Raw genomic sequence first — 24,425 nt, forward strand, 5'->3', positions numbered from 1 at the left:
AAAATTCATCTTCACTGTCCATACCTTCGTGGGCAAAGTTTCAAACACCTTGCGGTCGTGGTGGCAAAGAGGCCGTGATGATCACCTCGATGCAGCAAGGGCATTTGGCGGCCGGCTACAGGCCACTCTGGAGCACCCGACGGAAGCTACCGTGGTCCATAGCCGTGGCCAGCGGTCGTATCCCCTCTGGCACCGGCTACGACGGCAACGGCCAAAACTCCTATGAAAGTGCGGGCGTGGTAACGGCCATGTCGAGACGTGGTTTGGTATGGACGACCGAAGGGTGAGCAGTGAGGAGGCGACTGGAGAATAGTGGCGGCGCCGGCGGCGAGGTGGGGCGCGGGAGGGCGGGTGGAGGCGTTGGAGGTGAATGGAGCGTTAGTGTCCCCGACAGGCGGGCCACGGGGAGGACAAGGGCGTGCGTCCAGCCCGTCCGCACGATGTCCGTTTTCACCCCAAACGCGGCGCATGTTTGGGCCGGGAATGAGTCGAAAAATGACGAAAACTGGACATTTGTCCGTTTTGGGGCCGCGCGTTGGGCCGCGCTATTCGTCCGTTCTACCCCAAACGGATTAGGACGGACATGATGGGGTCACGCGCTGGAGTTGGCCTAAGAGCAAGAAGGTGGTTGATAATGCAAAGGGGGGAAAGGGAAGAAATGAATAGCTAGATGACGACAATAACAGCGGCGTAACCGCATGGGAGGGATCCAGGATAGAGGAAGAAGAATAAGGACGGGAACTAGTCTTTTTTTTAACATACCAAGTACAAACAAGATACTCCATCAATTTTTTTTATTCTGCATATAAGATTAATCATAAATCAAACTTCATAAAGCTTGACCAAATTTATATAAGAAAATAAATACGATACAAGAGATATATACGATATCAAAATTAATTACATGATGCATGTAATGATATTGTGAATTTTTTTATAGTTATCTTGGTCAAATTTTACGATGTTTCACTTAAGACCAATCCATATATATACACACCCGAGTAGGCAGTGGAATTTTACGATTAGCTTCTCGACTGCGACGACCTGCTGTAACCTCTAGCTTGCTTGCCGCCTTGCCTCCTCCTGTAACTTCTTGTCGATCGATCGATCGACGAGCTAGCTACCTCTGCGTCAAGGCTCAGAGAGGGATCGATGGGGTCGGTGAAGGAGGGGAGCTTGAAGAAGCTGTGCAGCCACCACGTGGTGCCGTTCCTCGTGGGGGGGATTCTGCCCACGGTCCTCCTCTTCGTCTTGGCCTCCGACCGGGTGGGCGAGCAGCTGTCCGGCGTCTCCGGCAGCTGGCTGAGGAACACCAACGGCAGAACTGCCGGGGCGGCGCCTGCACCGCTGGAACATGCGGTAATCAAGAAAGCAATCCCATCGTATATTTATTCATGCATGCCGTAGTTCCAAAAGCTATACCAAAACGAAGTGTATTCTATTCTTATCACAGTGGCATGATTAAAGGCTTCATGTGCTGCTCTCCACATACTATTACTATTTATCATTGGCACACTTTCCTTTGGTCGTCAAGAAGAGTTCGTTTGAGATAGTACTAGTACTCCATAAGAGATCTTTCCCTCGATTAGAGAAGTAGTTAGTACTCAGAGCAAGTTGTATTTATTTCCAATCTGACAATGGTTTATAGTTCTTGTTTACTTGGGAGCAAATGGGCAATGTTTCAAATGTAGTTTGGATTTTCTACATTCTGTCATTGGAACTTGTACATACTTTATTGTCATAGGAACTTGTATGGATGCTGCACCGTTGTCTAGGGCGGTACGCTATTTTTCCTGATGCGATTTCCTCACCCAGGTACAGAAGAGATTGCCTTGTGGTGTGCACAAGGGAGAAGGCTCCAACCATCACCAGCAAGTGTGCCGGCATGCACCGGCGCTCACTCTGATGCCGCCTGCCCTGCCCCTTTGGTGGCTTCTTCTTCTTCGACTCCAGCATTGGTAAGCCACTGGTTCATCAACTCCAGCTTGGTTTTGGTCTAGCTTTTTGAACGGCGGCGATGCTTTTGTTTGAAATGGTCGTCGAATGGTTGTGAGTGGTATGCGATGGCATTTCTTTTTGAACGGCGGCGATGCTTCTGTTTGAATTGAGTGGTTGAATTCCCGTGAGTGGCAGGGGACAAAGGGTGTGGGCGGCTATGGTCACAGCTGGTATAGCCCTGCATCTTCTCTGTGTTTGTGTGTTTGAAGGTGGTTCCAAAAACTGTCCATCCTCTCTATGTGATGCTTTCCACTCACCAGTATTGGTATGCTTTCCTGTTGTCATCAGGAGTCCATTAGACTCCAAAAAGAGATATTTCCCTTTGTGATCAGAAACATAGTTAGTAATTGTCCTGTGTGTTTGCACTTTTGCTGCATTGCATGTGCTGCTCTCCACGTACTAGTACTTGTTTATCTATGGCATGGCTTTTCTGTTGTCATCAAGAAAGAGTTTGTTTGAGGTGGTGCTAGCACTCCATAGTTCTTATTTACCTGAGAGCAAATTGGCAATGTTTCGAACTTGTAGCTGCTCAAGAATACATATGAAACATTCATGGATGTGCTGGATAGTAGCCATTCTTATTTGTAATACATCATCCTCTTCCTCTTTTCAGAAAATGTAGCTTATTCAAATCTTGTTCTTTCTCTCTCTGCCAAGGTAGTGCTCTGGACCCGCAACCACCGAGAAGTTTGATCTTGCGGAAGGCGAGAAGACCGATGGATGGATGGATCTTGTAGCATCGCTTGGTCGGAGTTGGGTTGCTGTTGAGTGTGATGGATCAGTTCCTGCAAGTGCATGATGGGTTGTTGGTTTGCTGGGAGCTGCTTTTGTATTTGACAAGGATGGGCTGTCTCGGTGCATCGTGACCTGTTACCAATCAGACCGAAGAGGGCAATGAACAATAGAGGCTGTTGGATTCATCCATTAGCTTATTTAGTTTGTTGTGGTGTTGGATTCATCCAATAGAGGGTGATCAAACATATCCACCACTCACGCTAGCTATGCGGCTCGCCTCTAGGCGGCGGCTCACGCTAGCGCCATGCTGGTGGCCGACGCCGCCGGCGGATTCCGGGGATCTCGGTTCTCTTGCCTCGGTTCTACCGATGCGGAGGAGATGGTGCATGCGGTGGATGACTCCTCCATTAGGGCATCTACACTGCCATCTTCGGTTCGCCGGAGAAAGACGGACGAGGAACTAGCAGCTGAGTTCTGGGCGGACATTGGTTATCCTACACCGGCGTCCAGGGTGTGGGAGAGACCGTCGTCTCGACGGACAGGTGAGGTTTCTCGTGTTTGCAGGTCTGACAAGTACGGAGAACCGTCGCTGGACTCGGCGGAAATCACGGTGGCCTCTACGTCGGATGCTATCGTGGATGTGCCTGGATTGAAGGAGTCACCAGCGATACTTGCCGCGGCCACCCGCGGCGTCTCCGGGGTGCCCGTCCGGTCAAGACCGCTGATCAAGCCTTGGATCGGCCCGATCCCGCCTCCTCGGACATTGCCGCCAAGAACCCTCGGCGATCTCTTGCCGCAGGTGTGTCTCGGAGATGGGGAGGCCTCGCCGGAAGTCTCTTCGCCGGCGTTTTCTTCGGGACAGGCAGGGCGGAGCGCCAAGGCGGCCACAGTTCGAAATCTCGATCCGTCATATGCGGCCGTTTCAGGTCTGACATGCCATCTGACGAATCCTGGACGTCGGCTCCGGATGGTCAATCTCAGCCGTTGGCTTGGCCACTTGTGGAACCGGGCAGAGCAGGCAGTCAACCCTAGGTTCGATCGTTCCTTCGTGGCTGTTGTCCGTTCTCCAGCAATGACGCGCGGCGACCCATCTGCGCCGCCGGGCACCTCCACCGGCCACCAACCGAATCCGACTTGAAGCTCCTCTCAGCCTAATGCTTCTCCGTCGGGAGGCGCTCCCGGCTTCGCTCCGGGGGTTTACCAGCCGGTGCAGGTTGCGCAACCCTATGCTTCGTTGGGAAATTTCACGTCGGTGCAGCAGCCGCCGGTGCATCAGCAGCCGGTGCAGCAGTCCATGGCGTATCAGGCGCCGTTCCAGCAATAGTTTTTTGGCACCTCGGGTCAGTTCGTGTCGCAGCCGCCGTATCTTCTTCAACCAACGACTGGCTTCGCGCAGCAACATCAGTAGCCGGCAGCTTTTCAACCTGCGATGAACACTTATGTGCAGCATCATAGTAGTCCTGCCGGGGTGCAGATGGCTCCTAGCTTCAACGCCAGGCCGCCACATAACTCTGCTGCCACCGGAGGCCCTGCTGCTGCACGACCTCGCAAGCCGAAGGGAAGCAAGGGTGGCCGTCAGAAGACGAACCAAGGAGCAGCTCCGCCAGTTTCCACTCCCCCACCTGCGGTCCATATGATGCCGCCACCAGTGCAGGTTCCCGCTATGGCCCCTTCGTCTATGATGGTAGCGGGTCACGGTCAGTACGCACATATGCAGCTGGGATCAATGCAACAGCAGCCTACACCTACGTTTCAGCCTTCAGGGGCAACCGAGGGGGTAGCAATTCCTAAGAAGGTGTGGTGCTCTAAGTGCCAGTCTGCAATGCACACAAATGATGACTGCGGGACACAACAGTTTTGTTTCATTTGCAACAAGACTAATCACCCGATGACTTTGCGGCGCTGCCCTGCGCTCAAGATGCCGAAGCCGGTGGCGATGCTTTGTGGTTACGGAACTGAAAGTATGGCCTTTTTTCAAATGCCCGACAATGTCTGCAGGGAGGATCTTGCACCACAGGATTCACTGACGGCGTTGGTATCTATTTCTGGTGGCTCTATAACTCCCAGTATCGTGGAGGCAGAGGTTGCTAAGATTGCTCAGTACCAATTGCAGTGGACGTGGGAGGCCATACCGCACGGTCAGGACGCTTTTCTTATGTCCTTCCCGAGTGAGGAAGTTTTGCACAGGGTCACTGGGTTTGCAGTTTTCATCAAGTCTCACAATGTCACTATCGAGTTTAAGCCTTGGAAGCCAGAAGAGATACCACACCGTTTCGAGCTGATACCTATTTGGGTCCATGTGCATGGGGTGCCTCACGCTCTCCGACACTTCTTGGGGCTTTGGGCGGTTGGCTCGGTCATTGGCGCTACTCTTGACGTCGATCTTCTCTGTTTACGTCGGAGAGGAATTGTTCGTATCCAGGTAGCGGTGCTGAACCTGGATGCTTTCAAAAGCAACACCATTGACTCTCTCTCTACCGATGTGGTGGTTCAAAGAAAAGGTTATGAGTTCCGGTACAGTCTGGAAAAATCAGACTTCCAGGTTGATAGTGATTTTGTGCCTCGAGTCTGGGAGCACGGCGACGATCCAGGAGGCGACAAGGGGCATGACAGGGAGGATACAGTGAAGAGCAACGATCCAAGCAAGAGGTCCAAACCCACTTCAACTCCTAACAACCCTTCGGCCATTGCTACCACGGGCGGTGTGGTGCCCATGCAAATGACCAGTGCCATCACACCGCTGAACCCTCATCGAGGCCTTCCTGTCACGGCTGCTTCTTCGTCTTTAAAGGAGTCTTCTTCGACGGCGCCGGCTACCTCGTCTATGGCTGCCCCTCCGACGACGTTGGCTCCCCTGTCTTTGGCGTCGCCGACTCCGACCCACCCGTCGGCACCGCCCCTCGACGAGGGGAGCCATGCGTGCCCTATATCTGAGGGGGTGGTACCTGCGGGGGTGATTGCGAGCGCTACATCGCCGCCACCATCGCCAGCACCTGTCTCTCCGACTCGTCGGGGAGTGATCTTCTCCCCGGCCGTTAGAGCTGGCCAGGAGTCGGCCATGGCGCAGCTGCGAGCGCTGTCATCTACTCCTCCGTCACCAGGGGGCGCCGGCATCCGGACTCGAGGAGGTGGACGACCAGCCCATACGATCTTCTTCTTCATCGCCACTGCAGTCTACTCCGCCTCTTGGGGTCGCCGGGATGTCTTATTCATCGCCGCAGCAGACTACTCCGACTCTCGGGGGCGCCGGGATGGGCTCGGCGGCCGATGTTTCTCCTTCACCGCTGAGGCGCAGCGGGCGTCACTACGTCGGGACTGATGGTTCAGCAGACACAGACGAGGACTCTATGGTGAAGGCCATGCGTAGGACGGCGGTTCGCAACCTTGACTTCGAAGGTACCTCTTCTCGCAAATCTTTTATGTCTTTTGATAAATCAGAAGTTTCTTCAAATATTACTAGACTTGGAGTGTCACTAGGACGTAATGAGAAAGAGGTAGATTTTTCGGTTAAGGCTCTTAAACAAGTGGAGTTCGACCGGCTTACGGTTGCTCCTAGATTGTCGAGTTTTGTTGACCCTCTCGTGTCAGATGAGGAGGATGAGGATGCTGATGCCAATCACGAAGGCAAGATTCTCTCTCATTTGGTTAAAGACACGACTGAAGTAGACCTTGACGATACTGTACGCGACACTACGCTTTGTGAGCTTGTCACATCGTTGCGCAAGAATAAGTCTAACTCAGCAAAGAAAAGAGGGCGCTCTTCTAAGAAGGCGAAGGTCTCTAAACAAAAAATTGGTTCGGCATGAGAGGCATGTTTTGGAATAGCAGAGGTCTTGGTGACTTGGCTAAACACAAACACATTGCCGATTGCGTAAAGGATCATGCGTTGGACTTTGTAGCTATCACCGAGTCGGGCAAACGTGATTTTCCAACACGTACTCTCGACCACTTTTCAAGTGGTTTGGACTACGAATGGCACGTACTGCCGCCGACCGGGAGGTCCGGTGGAATATTGCTAGGTATTAACTCTACTTACTTGCAACTATTGTCCACGTCAAAGGGGGATTATCATATTAAATTCCACCTTCGAAACAAGTCCGACAACTTCCTTTGGAGTTTGGTGGCTGTATATGGCGCCGCTCAAGAGGAGTTTAAGTCTGCATTTCTAAAAGAACTTGTTAATACCTGTCGAGACAATCCTCACCCCATGTTAATTGGGGGGATTTTAATATCCTTCGATATGAGCAGGAAAAAACAATGACCGGTTTGACACTAGGTGGCCTTTCCTCTTTAATGCTGTTATTGACAGCCTGGATCTGAGGGAGATCACGATGTCTGGCCGTCAGTATACCTGGGCCAATAACCGATCAGTTCCAACATTTGAAAAACTTGACCGAGTGCTAGTTACCACCGACTGGGAATATAAATACCCCCTAGCATCGGTTCGGGCTCTAGAACGTATTGAGGCCTTATCGGATCACACTCCTTTGCTAACCGATTTTGGACAACCAATCCCACGTTCTAACCGTCACCAGTTTAAATTTGAACTGGGTTGGCTCACTAGAGAGGGATTTCATGACCTTGTTAAGAAAGTGTGGGCGCGTCAACCTCATGGTAACACACCCATTCAACGATGGAACAATCGAATTCGCGCCTTGCGCCGATTCCTTCGTGGATGGGCCAAGCATACTGCTGGCATTTACAAAAAAGAAAAACTGCGACTATCTACCTTAATCGATTCCCTTGATAAAATAGCGGAGGTCAGGCCTCTGACTGCTGTTGAGATTGAGCAAAAAAGCAATCTAAATGAGCAGATTGCCCGCCTATTACGCGGGGAAGAGATTAAATGGTACCAACATTGCAAGGCGGATTCGCTTGTGCAAGGTGATGATAATACGAAGTACTTTCAAATGCTTGCCAATGGCAGACATAGAAAGAAACGCATATTCTCCCTTGACCAGGAGGAAGGCCGAATTGAGGGGGACGCACCACTTAGAACTTTCATTACTAAGTATTACAAGGAGCTTTTTGGACCTTTAGCTGAAACAAATTTTCAGTTGGATGAATCTGTTACTCATGGCATCCCTCAAGTTACGGAAGCAGAAAATGGGTTCCTAACCTCCCCGTTCTCTGAGGAGGAAATTCGAACCGCTGTGTTCCAAACGGAATCAACAAAGCTCCGGGTCCGGATGGCTTTCCCGCAGAGTTCTATCAATGTTTTTGGGACGTGATTAAGGCAGACTTGGTTCCGTTGTTTCACCAACTGCATACCGAAGACCTTGATATTTCTCGTTTAAACTTTGGGGAAATTATCCTATTGCCCAAGATTAAGGAGGCTAATCGTATTCAACAATATCGACCGATTTGCCTTCTGAATGTAAGTTTTAAAATCTTTACGAAGGTCGCTACTAATCGGTTGAACGGGGTGGCTGACCATGTCGTAAAGCCCACTCAAACAACATTTATGCAAGGCCGCAACATATTAGATGGAGTGGTCGTTCTGCACGAAACTGTACATGAGCTTCACCGGAAAAAGTTGAATGGTGTCATTCTTAAAATAGATTTTGAAAAAGCCTACGACAAAGTTAAGTGGCCCTTTCTGTTGCAAACTTTGCGCATGAAGGGGTTTTCACCAAAATGGTGTCGTTGGGTAGAGAGCTTTGTTTCTGGAGGCAGTGTGGCCATAAAAGTTAATGATGACGTTGGCAACTATTTTCACACAAGGAAGGGGCTTCGCCAAGGGGACCCCGCCTCTCCAATTTTGTTTAATATTGTGGCCGACATGCTAGCTACCCTTGTTGAGCGGGCTAAGCTGGACGGTCAAATCAGTGGTGTCATTCCACACTTGGTAGAAGATGGACTATCTATTCTACAATATGCGGATGACACTATCCTTTTCTTGGATCACGATCTAGACAAGGCAAGAAATCTCAAGTTGCTCTTATGTGCTTTTGAGGAACTTTCTGGTCTCAAAATCAATTTTCATAAGAGCGAACTCTTTTACTTTGGTGATGCTGCAGAATCAGCACCTGAGTATGCTGAGATTTTTGGATGTCAGCTCGAGCAGTTTCCGATGCGATATCTGGGTATTCCTATACACTATCGGCGTTTAACTATCGCTGAGTGGAAGTATGTGGAAGAGAGACTTGAGAAACGTCTAGCCAGTTGGAAGGCCAAACTCTTGTCTTACGGGGGACGTTTGATCTTGATCAATTCTGTCCTAAGCAACATGGTTCTATATATGTTGTCATTCTTCCACCTACCGAAAGGGGTTCTCCAGCGACTAAACTACTTTAGATCCAGATTTTTTTGGCAGTGCGATAATGAATCCAAGAAATATCGACTGGCTAGGTGGAGCGTATTATGCAGACCTAAGAGTCAAGGGGGGCTGGGAATTCAAGACCTTGAGATAAAAATATTGCTCTTCTCAGCAAGTGGGTTTACAAATTACTCTCTGAGAATGGGGTATGGCAGGAAATCATTCGCAATAAGTATGTGGGATCCAATGCCATTTCTCAAGTTCATTGGAAACCCGGAGATTCACATTTTTGGAGTGGCGTGATGAAGGCCAAGGAATTCTTTTTCCAATTCGGGACCTTCTCGGTTAGGGATGGTTCTCAGGTTCGATTCTGGGAAGACACCTGGCTAGGGAACAACCCACTAATGGTGCAATATCCGAGCTTGTACAGGATTGTCAGACATAAATTTGTCACGATCAAACAAGTTTTAGGGCAACAAAACCCTGATATTTCTTTTCGTAGGGACCTTCTTGGCCCTCGTCTGGCAGCATGGAATGAATTACTCACTCGTCTGGAGGACATTCAACTGTCAGGTGAGCCGGACGTCTTTCGATGGAACTTGCATCAGAATGACAAATTTTCTGTCAAATCCATGTATGATGCAATGGTTCATTGTGATGTTCCAGTTGATAACAGGAAATTGTGGAAGCTCAAAATTCCTCTAAGAGTGAAGATTTTCCTCTGGTTTTTACATAGAGGAGTCATTCTAACTAGAGATAATCTGGCACGACGAAACTGGCATGGTTCTAAGACATGTGTCTTTTGCCAACATGACGAGACTATTAGACACTTATTTTTCGAGTGCAAATTCGCTCGGGCAGTTTGGGCCATAGTTCAGGTAGCTTCTAATTTATACCCACCACGTAGTGCACGGAATATGTTCGGCAACTGGTTGCGGGGTATTGATAAACAATTTTCTGCACATATTCTCGTGGGAGCGGCGGCCTTATGCTGGGCACTGTGGCTTACCAGGAATGATGTGATCTTCAATAACAAATGTGTCTCATCTCCTATGCAGGTTATTCATGTTTGTACACGATTGCTCCGTACTTGGTCTATCATGCAAAGGCCGGAGGACAGGGACCTTTTTATGATGGCGTCTACACGACTGGAGCGTTCGGCCAGGGAGGTTTTCTACCCCCATGGATGGCGGTGTGATCTACGGATAGGATCTACCGCACCTTAGCCTCGACATGATTTATTTGCTTCGCTTTGTACCGAATTATCTTTATTATTCTTAGGGCACTCTCGACTTTTTGGCTGTGTGCATCTCGCTATGCAGAGGCCGGGCTTTCTTTCGATGCGACCGTATCACCTCGATATATCTATTCAATGAAAAGTCCTTTATCAAAAAAAAGTTTATTGTGGTGTTGAGTTAGCTTCTTAGTCTTGCTTCACGTTTGTTGTGGAAATGATCATGGAGGATGATATCAAATCGGGAAGAGAAAGCTTTTCGGACCCTTGAGGCAGAGGCATCACCAAGAGCAACTATGGTGGCTGTCCAGTACACTGTATGTTTATTTTCATGGTGTAGTCAACTAGACTGGCTGTTGTGCAAGGTCAACCCTGCATGCTTGACCTCTATACTTTGGCGCCGACTATAATTAGGCAGAGTTGTTGTAGTGTTTTCCTTCCATGTGAAATACAAAATGGCCGATTTGTAGTGCCTTTTGTGAGCACATTTCTTTCCGCCTGTTATGCTTCTCTCAAATAATCTTGGAGAATGGGTTTTTAGCACCCGGGTGCCTAGGCACCCGGCTATCACTACCGTCCATGCAGAATCTAGCGTGTGGAGACCTGCGCAACGTTCTGTACCACCAGTTTGATTAGCAGGCCTAAAGTTCACTAAGCGCGGTGCCTGAAAATATTTGAATAGAATCTGGGCCTAGACTCCTACTGTTTCTGTTACCGGCCAGCCTACATCAGGATTGACATGTCGGTCTGCTGTCATGCTTTCAAGAAAAGGAATAGACCTGTCGGGGCCGTGTTTCAAACCAACGAAAAGACCTTGCTGCCTGCCGGCGTCCTCAACCCCAGGGAGAATATCAGGTGCTCCGGTAGCACCTGATGATAAGGTGCTCCCAGTGCATCTCGGCCGTTGGATCATCAATCGAATGGACAACATTTGGTCAATGCGAATTTTGTAGAAAACCCCAAAACATTTTTGAAATGACACTTGAATCCACATCCCGTGAATGTTGCCTGTTGGATCACGATCCAATGACCGAGATGCTACCGGAGCACCTAAGATCAGGTGCTACCGGAGCACCTGATATTCTCCCCTCAACCCCACCCACCTACCCGCACAGAATAGACTCTGCCCAAACACCCGTCATAGCTACCAATGGAGTCCACTGAGATCGGCCGAGATGATAACAGGACGCGTCGAACTCCACCATCGCCATGCATCGCCGATGGAAGGAATAGAGGAGACTGTCGCCGCTCATGGTATCATCAATCATCATCCCGGCGTCAATCGTCATCGATCTGGATTTTGAGGGAAGCTCCAGGTTAGTGTCCACATAGTTCATCGGATCCGGTGGAAATATACCTCGATTCTCACTTAAGTTCTGCTACCGACCTGATCCCCCCTTTTCCAGATCTGAAGTGGAAGATGGTAGCTCCTCCAATCCATTTTCGTGTGGCGTCCGAGCCGGCGATGCACGCGACTTCGGGTAGGACGACTCGAAGACTGGTTTGGAAACGCAGGTTTCTAGCTGAGGAGCCGTCCTCCATTCAAATCTGGGCTGGAGATTCTGAAAATTAGCTGATGATATTAGTTAGGATTGAAATTCAAGCTGTCAAGGCATGTGTATGGCGCAGTACTATCACTACTGTTCTAACTGGCGTCTGCGTGTTTGCAAGATTTCTTTTCTTTCTGAGTCAATCCGTCACACTGCTCTAGTGAATCTTGTTGTTCTAATTGTTCGTTCAAATAGGAACCGAGCCAGTTCTGGACTTACGGCGAGGGCAACGCCGAGCAAACTGAGCTCTATTGAAAGATGCCTTCTGAACTCCGAGCAAAAAGAATGGTTTGTGTCATATATGGACATGCTCACCAGCTTAATAGTATCTTTCTACAATATTAAGGTCTCTCTTTCAATTACTGTTGGCTAAAGTGTTGGGCCAAGTCTAGAGTTATTGGCCTTTAGACAAGTGACAGTGCTTTACGCTGCTTAATAAAAGAGAAAAATATACTTTTCGTCTCTCAACTCTCAAAAAGAATGGTTTCGCCGACGGTGCCTCTAGGAATTGAATGATTCACGACGTCACCATCGTCCGTTTTGGAATATCAATCTTTCACCTGGGTTAAGTTATAGGGAGTAGTAACACCATGACAGAGCCTGCAAGGCACCGTCGAGCAGTGCGATACGGTGTAAGTGACATACCTTGGTGTTTTATCTCGCCCGCCGCCACCACCCGCTACGATGTCGCCCGACCGGGCGTGGTTGGCGGCTTGCATCCGAGCCGTGCAATGCAGCTAGGATCAACGCAACTCCCACCACTAGGGCTGCCACCCTGCCATGAGACCACCCGGAAGGCACCAACGGCAACTAAATTGCCCTTATCGATGACCCCAACCACCTCCGGAACTGCCAGCGCCCGAGCCACCTTGAGAATGGGCCGCGACCGCATCGATAGTGGGACGTAGAAGGTGGGGAATCGGCCCATGACGATGATTGATATCCGTGACAACACTAACTTGACATGACCATGGCCTGGGTCGCGGGTGGCGTGATCACGTTTGGAGAGGGGGCGCACATCAGTGTTTACCCTCGTGGCTATGCGTCGGCGCTCGGCTTGTTAACAGCACATGGCGGCGTCTTCAAGAGGCGGTGGCAGTACCAGGTAACCCTTCCCCTCTGTCTTATGGCAACGACTGATGCCTCTTGGTGCCTTGTGCATTCAACTCGCCCGCCTCTGTCACCCGCAACCATACCGCCCGAGCGGGCGTGGTTGGCTGCTCGCATTCGAGCCGTGCAATCCGGCCACGCTCAACGCGACTCCCACAACTAGGGTTGCCACCACGCCATGAGGGCACCCCGAAGGCGCCAATGGCAACCAATTTGTCCATACCAGTGACCCCAACTACCTCTGGAACTGCCGGCGGCGAAGCCGCCTTGAGAATGGGTTGCAACCGCATCGACGGTGGGAAGTGGAAGGCGGAGAAGTGGCCCATGGCCACAACTGATACCCGTGACAGCTCTAACCGTGATAATGTTTAGTTAATGTTTGTTTCTATTTTCCAAACGTTATTTTCTTCGGTTTTCCTCACGCCGTCAAAAAAGAAAAAATGACCTATATGTTATACCATTATGACAGTATTAGTAAACTGCATGCGTACCTGGAGTTACTGCTGCATTAATTTCATACCTGCTTCCAATAAATAACCCCAAAATGGGTAAATGAGACGGTGGGTACCGTTACTCACTAGCACAAACCGTAGGATGCTGTAAAGACAATGGCAGCTGGGGCCGGTCAGTGCGTCCCGACGATGTCATACACTAATCAGAAAGCTATGTACTCCATTCGTTTCGAAATATTTGTCTTTCTAACCATCTCAAATGGACTACAACATACGGATGTATGTAGACATGTTTTAGAGTGTAGATTCATTCATTTTGCTCCGTATGTAGTCATTTGTTGAAATTTCTAGAAAGACAATTATTTGGGAACGGAGGGAGTATGATGGAGTAAAAAAAGAGCGAACAGGAGACCGCGGGGGGATCGAGCGACTTCTTCTTCACTTCGTGGGCGGCGGCGGACAGCAGTCCGCGGCGTCTCTCTTCGTCGGATCTGGGCGGGAGCTACAGACGGATTGAGCCAAGGTATGTATGGTCAACTACTCTACTGGTTCGATACTTGCAATGCGTTCGGCGACATATAGCATCCCCTCTGCAACAGGAATTCACTCCCTTCCCGGCCAACTGCTAGGCCGACGACGGCGTTGAACTGTTCTGACGCCGCGCGGTCACCCACCATTCCAGTCCACGCTCCGGCCGCGGCTAATGAGTCCTGACCTGCCACCGGATCCACGTCTTGGTTCACTGCTACTTGCCGCGCATCGTCGGTGCATGGCGTCCTTGATATTGCAGCAGGACTAGCAGCCGGACTAGCTGCGGGACTCACCGGCGGATGGTGCAGCTGGACATGCTCACTTGCCTGCCCGAGATGCCGCCCGCCATCTGCTCCGGCCAATCCATTCACCATCAGGTGTGTTACTTCCCCAACCGCGTTCACCTCCGGCGCGCTGTTTCTTTGAGATGATATCTATGCGGCAGCATACCTTGCCATAATAGCACGCGCGCAAAAGATGCACCCCGTATCGGTGCACTGTGCAGACCACACGCGTGTTAGATGCAGAGGGAGATGCAGAGTAACTGGACGTCGGATATATCATCTGAGAACAAGAAATCTTACCGCCACTGGCCGCTTACGAAGAACATGAGATCTCTCCGTCGACGCTGATGAAGAAGCAGACGACAATGCCTCCCCTTGTAGGTGGATTGCAATGCCAGGCTGCAAGTTGCCCATCTCACAGTATAGAACTCCCCCGCCGGCGGCGTTGTCTGCTAGAAAGAACCACACCGGCCGCTACTCTTTCCGGTGACCAAGAAAGCTCACAATGATGACAAATGAAAAGAAGGGATGCCGGCTGTGCGCAAGGGGATATCATGTCATGCCACTGTGCGCATGCATCGTTCTCTCTCTGTTGTCACTTCAATGAACACCACCCGTGGACAGCAATATCTTTTCCAGCCCGATTCCTGCCATGCCTCTCTCCTCCCGTCGCTGACAGACCTATACCTGCAGAGCCTATTCCTGCCATCCTCTCTCCTCCCGTCACTATTTCTCTCCCTGACAAAGCCTGCTAATCACACTAGTAGTGTACAAGCGTCTGCACCTGAAAGCTACACGGCACGAATCTTTAACTCATTCGACCGACGCGATAACCGGGTGCCGGGGCACCCGGGTGTCGTCACACCTTTTCGTTAATCTTGTTCATGTCCACTCAGGGAGGGACCTGGCTTGAGGTTGAGGATGCTGGAGGGCTGCAAGTTTGAGCGGCACTGCAAATTTTGCAAAAAAAAAAAAAACTAATGAGAAGAAGACTGGCAGCGTGAGTAGAACACGCTTAGCTAAGTAGCTGGTATGTAGCACTGGTCGATTGATGGAAGCATGTGCATTATCTATCCAGTCCCCTGATAATTAAATATTTTGTAGTCGTCCTATACCGATAGAACGATGCTCCTGTTGTAGAAGTAGATGCATGCCTTGTTGACCAGTTGGTATTTGTTCTTTGTTACCTTATTATTATCACTTGGTGATTAATGACTCTTGCTCCTGTGCGTGCGCACCTAGGGATGGACCTGGTCTGACTTGATGGCAAACAAGGACGCTGCTGGAGGAGATACTTGGTCATCAATTAATCAAGATTAAGAATCTTGGCGCCGCTCTACTGGCTGCTTGGCAAGTAAGTAGTATCAGTATTTGTTGTTTCTTACATTGCGCTGATGCTTGCCTAGATTGCTTGGTAACTAGTCTAGGCAGTTTGCTGTAACGACAACTATGCTAGTCTTTGGATCTCACGGATCTGGTTGCCCTCTCACTTCTGTTAATTATGTCTGTTGAGATGTAGATATATATGTGTATTTCTTGTACAACAAGCCCTCCTCCTTTCATGTATAGTTGAGGACGTGGCTACCCTTTGATACTTATATATATGTGCATATTGCATCCGATCAATATATCGTGAGTTGCATAACCTTCTACATGGTATCAGCCTTCCTCCGATCCTCTACACTAGTCGCGTCGCCGTCGCTTCCCAGCCGCCGCCGCTTGTTCCCTCGCACGCCCGCGCCGCCGACTACTCGCCGCCGCCGTGCCACCTTCCCCACTGCTTCCGCTCCCGCCCCCGCGATCACCTCGCGCCTCTCCCACCCCTAGCCACTACAAACCCTAACCCGCCCGGGCCGCCCCTAACCCTAGCTCCTGCCATGTCGGGATCCAACCTCTCCGACCGGTCCGCCGCCTCTACTCCTCCGGTCGTGAAGCCGCCGAATCCCTTCGACTCTTCCGCCGGCTCCACGGCCGCCACTCTTCCCGATCCTGCCTACATCCGTGATGTTCCCATCGAACGTCGCGTTCCGGTCATCCTCTCCCACAACGAGGCGATTTTTTATGCTTGGAAGACATACTTCAATCTCCTCTTTCGTGAGTATAACCTGCAGGACCACATCGACGGCACAGCCAACCTCTTCGTCCTGAACCGTGACGCCGACTGGCTAGCGATCGACGCCCCATCATCAGGTGGCTCTTCCTCACCGTGTCCAAGGACATCTTCCACACCGTCGTTCGCGACAAGGATGATGCATGCACGGTATGGAACAAGATCGTCGGCCTCTTCACCGACAACAAGCTCCAACGGATCGTCTTCCTGCAGCAGGAGTTCTTCGGGTGCCATCAAAACGACTCCTCCGTCGACGCCTTCTGCATGCGTCTCAAGACCCTCTCCGACGAGCTCAATGACATCGGCTTCAAGGTGGGCGACGAGTTGCTCCTCTCCACCCTCACCGCCGGCCTCAATGAGGATCTCGGCAACGCCGCCTCCAACCTCACCCTCATGGCGAACCCTACCTACGAGCGGGCGGTGGCTTATCTTCGTCTCGAGGAACGCCGGTTGAAGCATCTTCGCTCCCGTGCCGTTCATACCGCCTTCGCCGCTGGCTACTCGCGCGGTGGCCCCGCGCCCTCAGGCGCGCCTCCCGGCTTCCCAGCGCCATACCAGGCGCCCCGGCCACCGGCGCCTTCCGCGCCGCAAGGCGCCTACGGCGCCCCCTACCAGCAGCGGCCACCGGCTCCTCCTGCGGCTCTTCCTCAACAACCGCCGCAGCAGCAGCCCCAGCAGCAGCAGCGCCAGAGGCGCCGCGGCCGCGGCAAAGGCCAGACGCAGCAGCAACAGCCGCGCCCCGGGCCTATCCAGCAGCAGCCGACGCCGCCGCCTTGGGGGGGTGGCCACAACCCCTGGACAGGGTTTGTGCACGCCTACACCATGCCCGTGCCCCGCCCACCCGCTCCAAGCCTCCTTGGGCCCGGTCCCTCCAGCCATCAGGCATTCTTCGCCGGTCCGCAACCTGGTCCGGTCGCTCCACCGGCCTACTACTCTCCTGCTCCGGTTGGCTATGGCGGGCCAACCACCAACACAGGCGTGACCGGCTCCTCCGGCTATCCCGCGCCGGTCTCTTATGATCCGGCCCTACTTGCTGCTCTTCATCAGCAGCCTCCGGTTGGGGCTTATTCCGGCGGTGGCGATTGGTTTATGGACACCGGTGCATCTTCGCACATGGCCGCTTACCCGGGTAACCTCTCTTCTGCGGTCTCCTATTCACACTTCTTCTCGTATCATTGTCGGTAATGGTGCTGGTCTCCCTATCACTCATATTGGTTCTACCAGTTTTCCTTCGAACTCTAGACCACTTTATCTCAATAATGTTCTTGTGTCTCCTGAACTCATTCAGAATTTAGTCTGTGTTCGTAAACTTTCTCGAGATAACTCTGTAACTGTGGAATTTGACGAAGTTGGTTTTTCTGTTAAGGACGCCCTCACCCGGATGGTTCTTCACTGCTGTGACAGTCCCGGCGATACATACTCCGTCCAGCCTCCATCATCTTCACATGCTGGACCAGTTGCACTCTCCGCCGGCGTTGATCTTTGGCACGCCCGTCTCGGTCATCCTAGCTCCACCGCTCTTCGTCACATTATTAGGGATTTTTCTTTTACATGTAATAAAACGGATGCGCACTCTTGTCACGCATGCCGTCTGGGCAAACATGTTCGCCTTCCCTTTAGTGCTTCATCCACGGTTGCGTCGTTACCCTTTGAGTTAATCCATAGTGATGTCTGGACCTCTCCTGTTGCTAGTAATACTGGATTCTCATATTATCTTGTTATTTTGGATGACTACTCTCACTTTGTGTGGACCTTTCCATTACGTAAGAAGTCCGAAGTTGCTGCCACTCTTACGGCCTTCTACTCTTACGTATCTACGCAATTTGGTCGTCCCATTCTAGCTTTGCAAACTGACAACGGAAAAGAATTCGACAACACCACCATCCGCAATCTTCTCTCCACACATGGCACTGTTTTTCGTCTTACCTGTCCATATACTTCACAACAGAATGGTCGGGCGGAACGCATTCTTCGCACTCTTAACGATTGCGTCCGTACCCTCCTCTTCCACGCATACATGCCACGTCGCTTCTGGCCCGACGCTCTCGCTACTGCCACCCTACTCATTAACCTTCGTCCCTGTCGCACCCGGTGGAACTTTACACCTCACCACCTCCTCTTCGGGTCTCCTCCTTCATACGACGGTCTTCGTATTTTCGGTTGTCTTTGTTATCCTAGTATTGCCGCCACCTCTCCTCATAAACTTGCCCCTCGTTCCCTTCCGTGTGTCTTCCTCGGTTACCCGGCTAACACCAAGGGCTATAGATGCTATGATCCGGTTTCCCACCGTGTCATCACATCCCGACACGTTTATTTCGACGAGTTGTGTTTTCCTTTTAAACAGGAACAGCAGGCGGCTTCTTCATCGACGCCCGGCCCCTCTTTGGCCGACCCTGTCCGCCCTGGCTTTGCCCCACAGCGTAGGGCGCCCCTGGACGCACGGCACTCCGGCTCCTGCCCGCTGCTTCGCCAGGCTCACCGACCTACGAGCCGGCCTCCACGTCGGCCTCCACGCCGGCCTCCCGGGCTGCTTCATCGCCGGGCCCCGCGCCAGCCTCTGCGCCGGCCTCTCCAGCTGCTTCCTCGCCGGGCGCCGCGCCGGCTTCTGAGCCGGCCTCTCCGGCCTCTTCTTCGCGGGCTTCAGCGCTAGCCTCGCCGGTCTTGCCGGCTGTTGTGCCAGCTCGCCCGCCGGGATCGCCCGCTTCTTCCCCGACTTCTTCGCAGCCGGGCGTGTCGCCGGCTTCTTCACCGCCGGGTTTGGCGCCGGCCCCGGTGTCTGCTGTTGTGCCACCACCCGCTGGCCCTGTCACTCGGTCGCGCCTGGGTGTCCATCGGCCGAGCACTCGCTACCCTCCGGATGAGTACACCTGCGTGGCTTCGACGTCTTCCTCGTCACCATCACCCCTGCCGACCTCCGCCCGTTCCGCGCTTCGTGATCCCATGTGGTTCGCCGCGATGAAGGAGGAATTTGACGCATTGCAACGCAATCACACTTGGCAGCTCGTTCCCCGTCCCCCTCGGGCCAACATCATCACCGGGAAGTGGGTGTTCAAGCACAAGTTTCATCCGGATGGTACTCTTGACCGACACAAGGCGGAGGGGTACTAGTTTTCCTTGGTTTGCCTTTGAGCTATGTGATTCACAGCAATTCCGTGGTTTTCCTTTCTTCATAAAACTTGCACGCAGAGAGGCATGGTAGTCTTGAACACCAGTTAGTTGGAATGGAACATCATGTGATCAGTTTGGCTAGTAGGGTAGTCCAAATAAAATAGGGCCTTGGCCCAGGAAAATATGTTTCCCCCCTTCTACTATTTCTGATCTTTGTGCACTTCGTTCAGTCTTGCTCTCGTCTGGCTCAACAAGGTTATTAATGATCAGTGATGAGTAGTATTGTTTTCTTCCCTAGCTTGGAGTTTTCTTGATTTCTAGGCGGCGCTCTGACTATGTGTTCTGAGCATTCAAATTCTTTTGTGATATCTCATGGAATTTGGACTCTGATGTTGCTCAAGTACCACTATTTGTATTATCTTTTCTTTGTCTGCTCCTTCACAAAGAATGACAATCTCTTCTTTTGTCCTAAGTATTTACAGTGCTGCTATCTCGCTGGATTGTATTGTGTTGCGGTAAGTTGCCATAGAATGTACATTAAACACTCACTCTTTAGCAGTCAGTAAAAAGAAGGCAGGCGCAGCTGTTTATTGGTCCTCTTTCTTAGTTTTTCTTCTCTGGTATCTACCTACTGATGAGGATAGTTATAGCTTGTTGGTTCTCATTTCCAACTCGGCTTGCTTGAAGCCATTATACCTCCTTAAAAAATGAGAAGTTATCGTGATGCTATAACTGTTGTTAATATCTGCTGACCTTGTATGTCTATGGTAGTGAAGTAGAATTTGGTGATGCTGTAGCTTCCATATTTTTCAAATTTAACTCATGCCCATCTCATATACTAAAATGTCTAACTTTTGTGAGGCTCATGGTTCATGTACTAAAATGTTTAACTTTTGTTTAGTATAATCACTGTGGTAGTCTGCACAGATGTGGTGGGTTGTTTATAGACTGGATGCTAAACCATTCCCTTTAGTTTGTACGTTCTTTATTTTCATAGGAACTTGTAACTTGGGCACTAATAAAAATCTTGTTCTCTCCCTCTCTCTATGTGCCTATGTAGGGGCCTGGACAGTAGCCACAGAAGGGCGAGAAGACGGATGGATGGTGTAAAACTTAGCTTGTTGTAGTGTTTTTGGTTACGGTTGAATGTGATGTTCTGGTGGTGTGGATCACTAGTTTCGGCGGAAGGCCTGATTGATGGATCACCAGGTTCTGTGTCGTCTTTTTTGTATTTGATTGAACAGGTGCTGCTGGCTGGCTCTTAGCTGGTGGTGTGACTGAAGGACGGACAGACGTTGTCATGGTGAAGCCCGAGGCTATGATGATGGATGGAGCAGTTCGTCCGTCATCAAGATATGTTAGTTTGTCTAAGTTGTTTTTACAACTGCTAGCTGTGTTGGTAGGATGGATGCGTTGGAGTAGGTAGTAGCTCTTAGAAATCATCCATCCTCGTATTGATGGTATAGTAGGAGGAGGCAAAGGGCACAAGTTGTACTTCCACTCTCATATTTGATATCTTGGTTATAACGTGTTATGCTGCCAAAATTTCTAGTGAAAAATGTCCCGACTTGTCGAAAATTTGGCCTTATTTGTAACAAAACCATGGCTTTAGGGTCTTGTCTGTAAAATGTTAGGGTGTTGATTGCAAATTGCCGACAAAAATATGAGGATTAATAGCTGAGAGATTAGTGACCTACAAAAATATGAAACATCATGTATAAGAGAATTAATAGCTGAGAGATGCCTAGCCTTGTCAATCTGTTCTCTGAAAGCGCCGGCGTGGTGGCGGCTATGTCGAGACGTGGTTTGGTATGGACGACCGGGGGGTGAGCAATGAGGACGCGGCCGGAGAATAGTGGCGGCGCCGGAGGCGGGGAGGGCGGGTGGAGGCGTTGGAGGTGAATGGAGCGCTAGTGTCCCCGACAGGCGGGCCACGGGGAGGACAAGGGCATGCATCCAGCCCGTCTGCGCGATGTCCGTTTCACCCCAAACGCGGCGCTATCACAAAGAATTGCCATTTTCTATAGCAGGACTAGTTCTTGCAGAAGCAGTATTAAATTTCATGCTACATCCAAATATTGAATATATGTTCTAGGGTACAATTTTCGTCATCATGTGCTAGATAGAAATTGGTCTGGAATGTTCTCATGCATGATAACGACCTTTCACACACAAGACATTTTAGTTTACTCCACCTGTATGGATGGCTATATTTAACTTGTACTCCCCGCTACTTAAGTGAGTGCAAGTTGTACCCAACTCCGGCGAGGGAGGGACGATGATGGCGGCGCGCCTTCGCTCGCTTCAATGCGTGTAGTCGTCGCTAGGAGGTCTACGAATTTGGATGTATTTTTTATTATTTCTGATGTTCGTTATACCGTCATGATTGAAAATGAATAGATCAAAAATTTGCCGCAAAAGAAAAAGCAAGTGCATAATTTGAGCCCCCATATGTTCGCGGACATGTTCACAGAAAGCAGGGGATCGAGCCTCATTTGTCTGCCCCTACAATATAGCCCCCTCCCCCACCCTCCCAAAAAAGATCTATACCTAAATTATGTGGATACATGCACATGATTGGGTGAGGATGGTTAAAGAAAAAGAATAGAGAAGAAAAAAAGTAGATCGGAGCTGATGTGGCATACATGTCTAGGCAGTCTCATTTCTCCCCCATATATGGGTCACGTCTGAAAATACCCGAACTGTCTGGATAGGTTTGGGAGGGTATGTTAGACGGGTGTTTTTTGTGTCCGGACATGTTCGGGCTGTCAGTATTAACATATTAGGGAGGTTTGATGAGTGCCCTTAGTGATGCTCTAAGAGCCTTTTGTATCGAATGAAGTTTCATATCTAAAAGAGCCCATTGCATTTTGTACGCAGGAGGAGTAATTCAAAGGGCTCGCGGAGCTGCTGAACAAGGTGGCCACTGAGGATGGGACGGTGATCATCACGTTGGTGAACGAGGCATGGGCGCGTCCAGGCTTCCTCCTTGACCTCTTCCTCACGGGCTTCAACTACGGGGAGGACATTGCGCACCTTCTCAACCACACTCTCATCATCGCCGTCGACCCTGTCGCCTTGGCCCTCAGCGAGGTAGTGCACCCACACTGCTACCTGAGTAAATAGCATAAAGCTACTACTTTACAGGCTAAGGTTCCAAAAAACTACCGGTTTTTAATTTTTCTCAGATAACTACCAGATGGGTGGTCGGCTATTTCAAAAAACACAAATTCCTGAGTCTTTATCAGTTGATCGCGATTATGACAATTGAGGCCCACATGTAAGATAACTGTTTGTTTGACCGTTTACTTTGGCCGTCAACTTACATGTGGATCCCACACGTAAGTTTTGTAAAAAAGCAATCGGGTCCCTACAAGTTTTCTGGAAAAGCAATCAGGTCCCGGTGAGTTTTCTGAAAAAGCAATCGGGTCCCCGAGGCAAGGCAACGCTGCATCCTCCGGCCGGCAAGCCGCGCCCGCGGCGGTGGAATCCACGACGTGCACCACCTGAGGCCGGCGAGTCGCACCCGCAGCGGTCGGGTCCATGCTGGACATCACCTGCGGCCGGTGAGCCGCGCCCGCAGCGGCCGCCCTGCCGTGCCTCGCCTGTGGCAGCCCCCCCATCGTGCCTCGCCTGCGCCACCTCCACGCCGTGCCTTGCCCGCGACCGCAGCCATCCTGTGACTCGCCTGCGGCCGCCGCCATCCCTTGCCGCGAGCTTCTCAAGCTCGACGCGGACGACCTCTTCGCCACCGTCGCCGTGGACTGCTGGAGTGCACCCTTCCCGTCGTCGTGGACGAGGCCGGCCTCGTCGCCACCAGGAGCTGGGGAGCAGAGGGAGTGTCGTCCCTGGCTTGGGAGGGGAAGGGGGTCGCCGGCTTGGGAAGGGAAGGGGGTCGCCGGCCTGGGATGGAAGGGGGTCGCCGGCCTGGGAGGGAAGGGGGTCGCCGGAGGGGAAGGGGGTCCGGCACAGGAAGCACAGAGGAGGGAAGAGAAGAGATAGAGAGGAAGAAGAAAGAGAAGAGGGGGAGGAAACTTACATGTGGGCCCCACATGTAAGTTAGCGGTCAAACTCAGGTCAAACTAACGGTTTGTTTAGGTGCGGGCCCAACCTGTCATAATCGTGATCAACTGATAAACAATCGACGATTTGGGTTTTTTGAAATAGCCGACCACCCATTTGGTAGTTATCCGAGAAAAATTTAAAACAGGTAGTTTTTTGGAACCCTAGCCTGTAAAGTAGTAGTTTTATGCTATTTACTCCTGCTACCTCCACGAGGTCACCTCCGCCAACGTTAGCTCCGCTAACCACTTCATGACCAAGAGTTACCTCGAACTCATCTGGGCCAGGCTCGATGTCCCACAACGTGTCCTCCAACTTGGCTACAACTATCTCTTCACCGTAAGCGACCCCACGTGCCTTTAACAATCACACAGACTGTTGAGCAATATTGTGTGCTCTTTTTCTCTTGTTACATTTTATTATTTCCAATAGTGAAATATCATACGCTAGGTCTAGGTTATGCATGCTCTATTAATATTACTATTGGCAGGATGTGGATGTCATGTGGTTGCGCAACCCGTTCCGGCAAATCAACCTCTACGCCGACATGGCCATCTCGACCGATGGGTTCAATGGCAACGGCAAGGACATGAGAAATGAGGGAAATGGCGGCTTCTACTACATCAGTTCGACGAACCGGACGGTGGAGATGCTAAATCGCTGGCGATCAGCGAGGCCACGGTTCCCCTCCGAGCATGACCAAGGAGTGCTCAACAAGATCAAGGCCGATATCGCGGCCGGTGAGCTGCGGATCAAGTTCGTGTTCCTCGATACGGTGATTTGGCGGTTTTTGCCAGTTCCACGGAGAAATGGACAAGGTATGTACGATTCACGCCATCTGCTGCATTGGGCTCGAGAACAAGGTGCATGACCTTAGGAACCTGGCCGCTGACTGGAAGAACTACATGAGCCTGGCGCCAACGGAGAAGAGGAGCGGTAGGCATAGGTGGACATCCCCCAACCGGTGCAAGGCGTCGATGAGAAAACACTGA

The 24,425-nt window shown here is 51.0% G+C and overlaps 1 pseudogene; it reads left to right on the top strand.

The window, feature by feature from the left end:
- The first annotated feature begins 1,152 nt into the window (after positions 1–1,152).
- LOC123076464 (uncharacterized) lies at positions 1,153–24,425 on the top strand (annotated as a pseudogene).

The sequence above is a fragment of the Triticum aestivum genome, chromosome 3D, assembly GCF_018294505.1.
Source record: "Triticum aestivum cultivar Chinese Spring chromosome 3D, IWGSC CS RefSeq v2.1, whole genome shotgun sequence".
NCBI lineage: Eukaryota > Viridiplantae > Streptophyta > Magnoliopsida > Poales > Poaceae > Triticum > Triticum aestivum.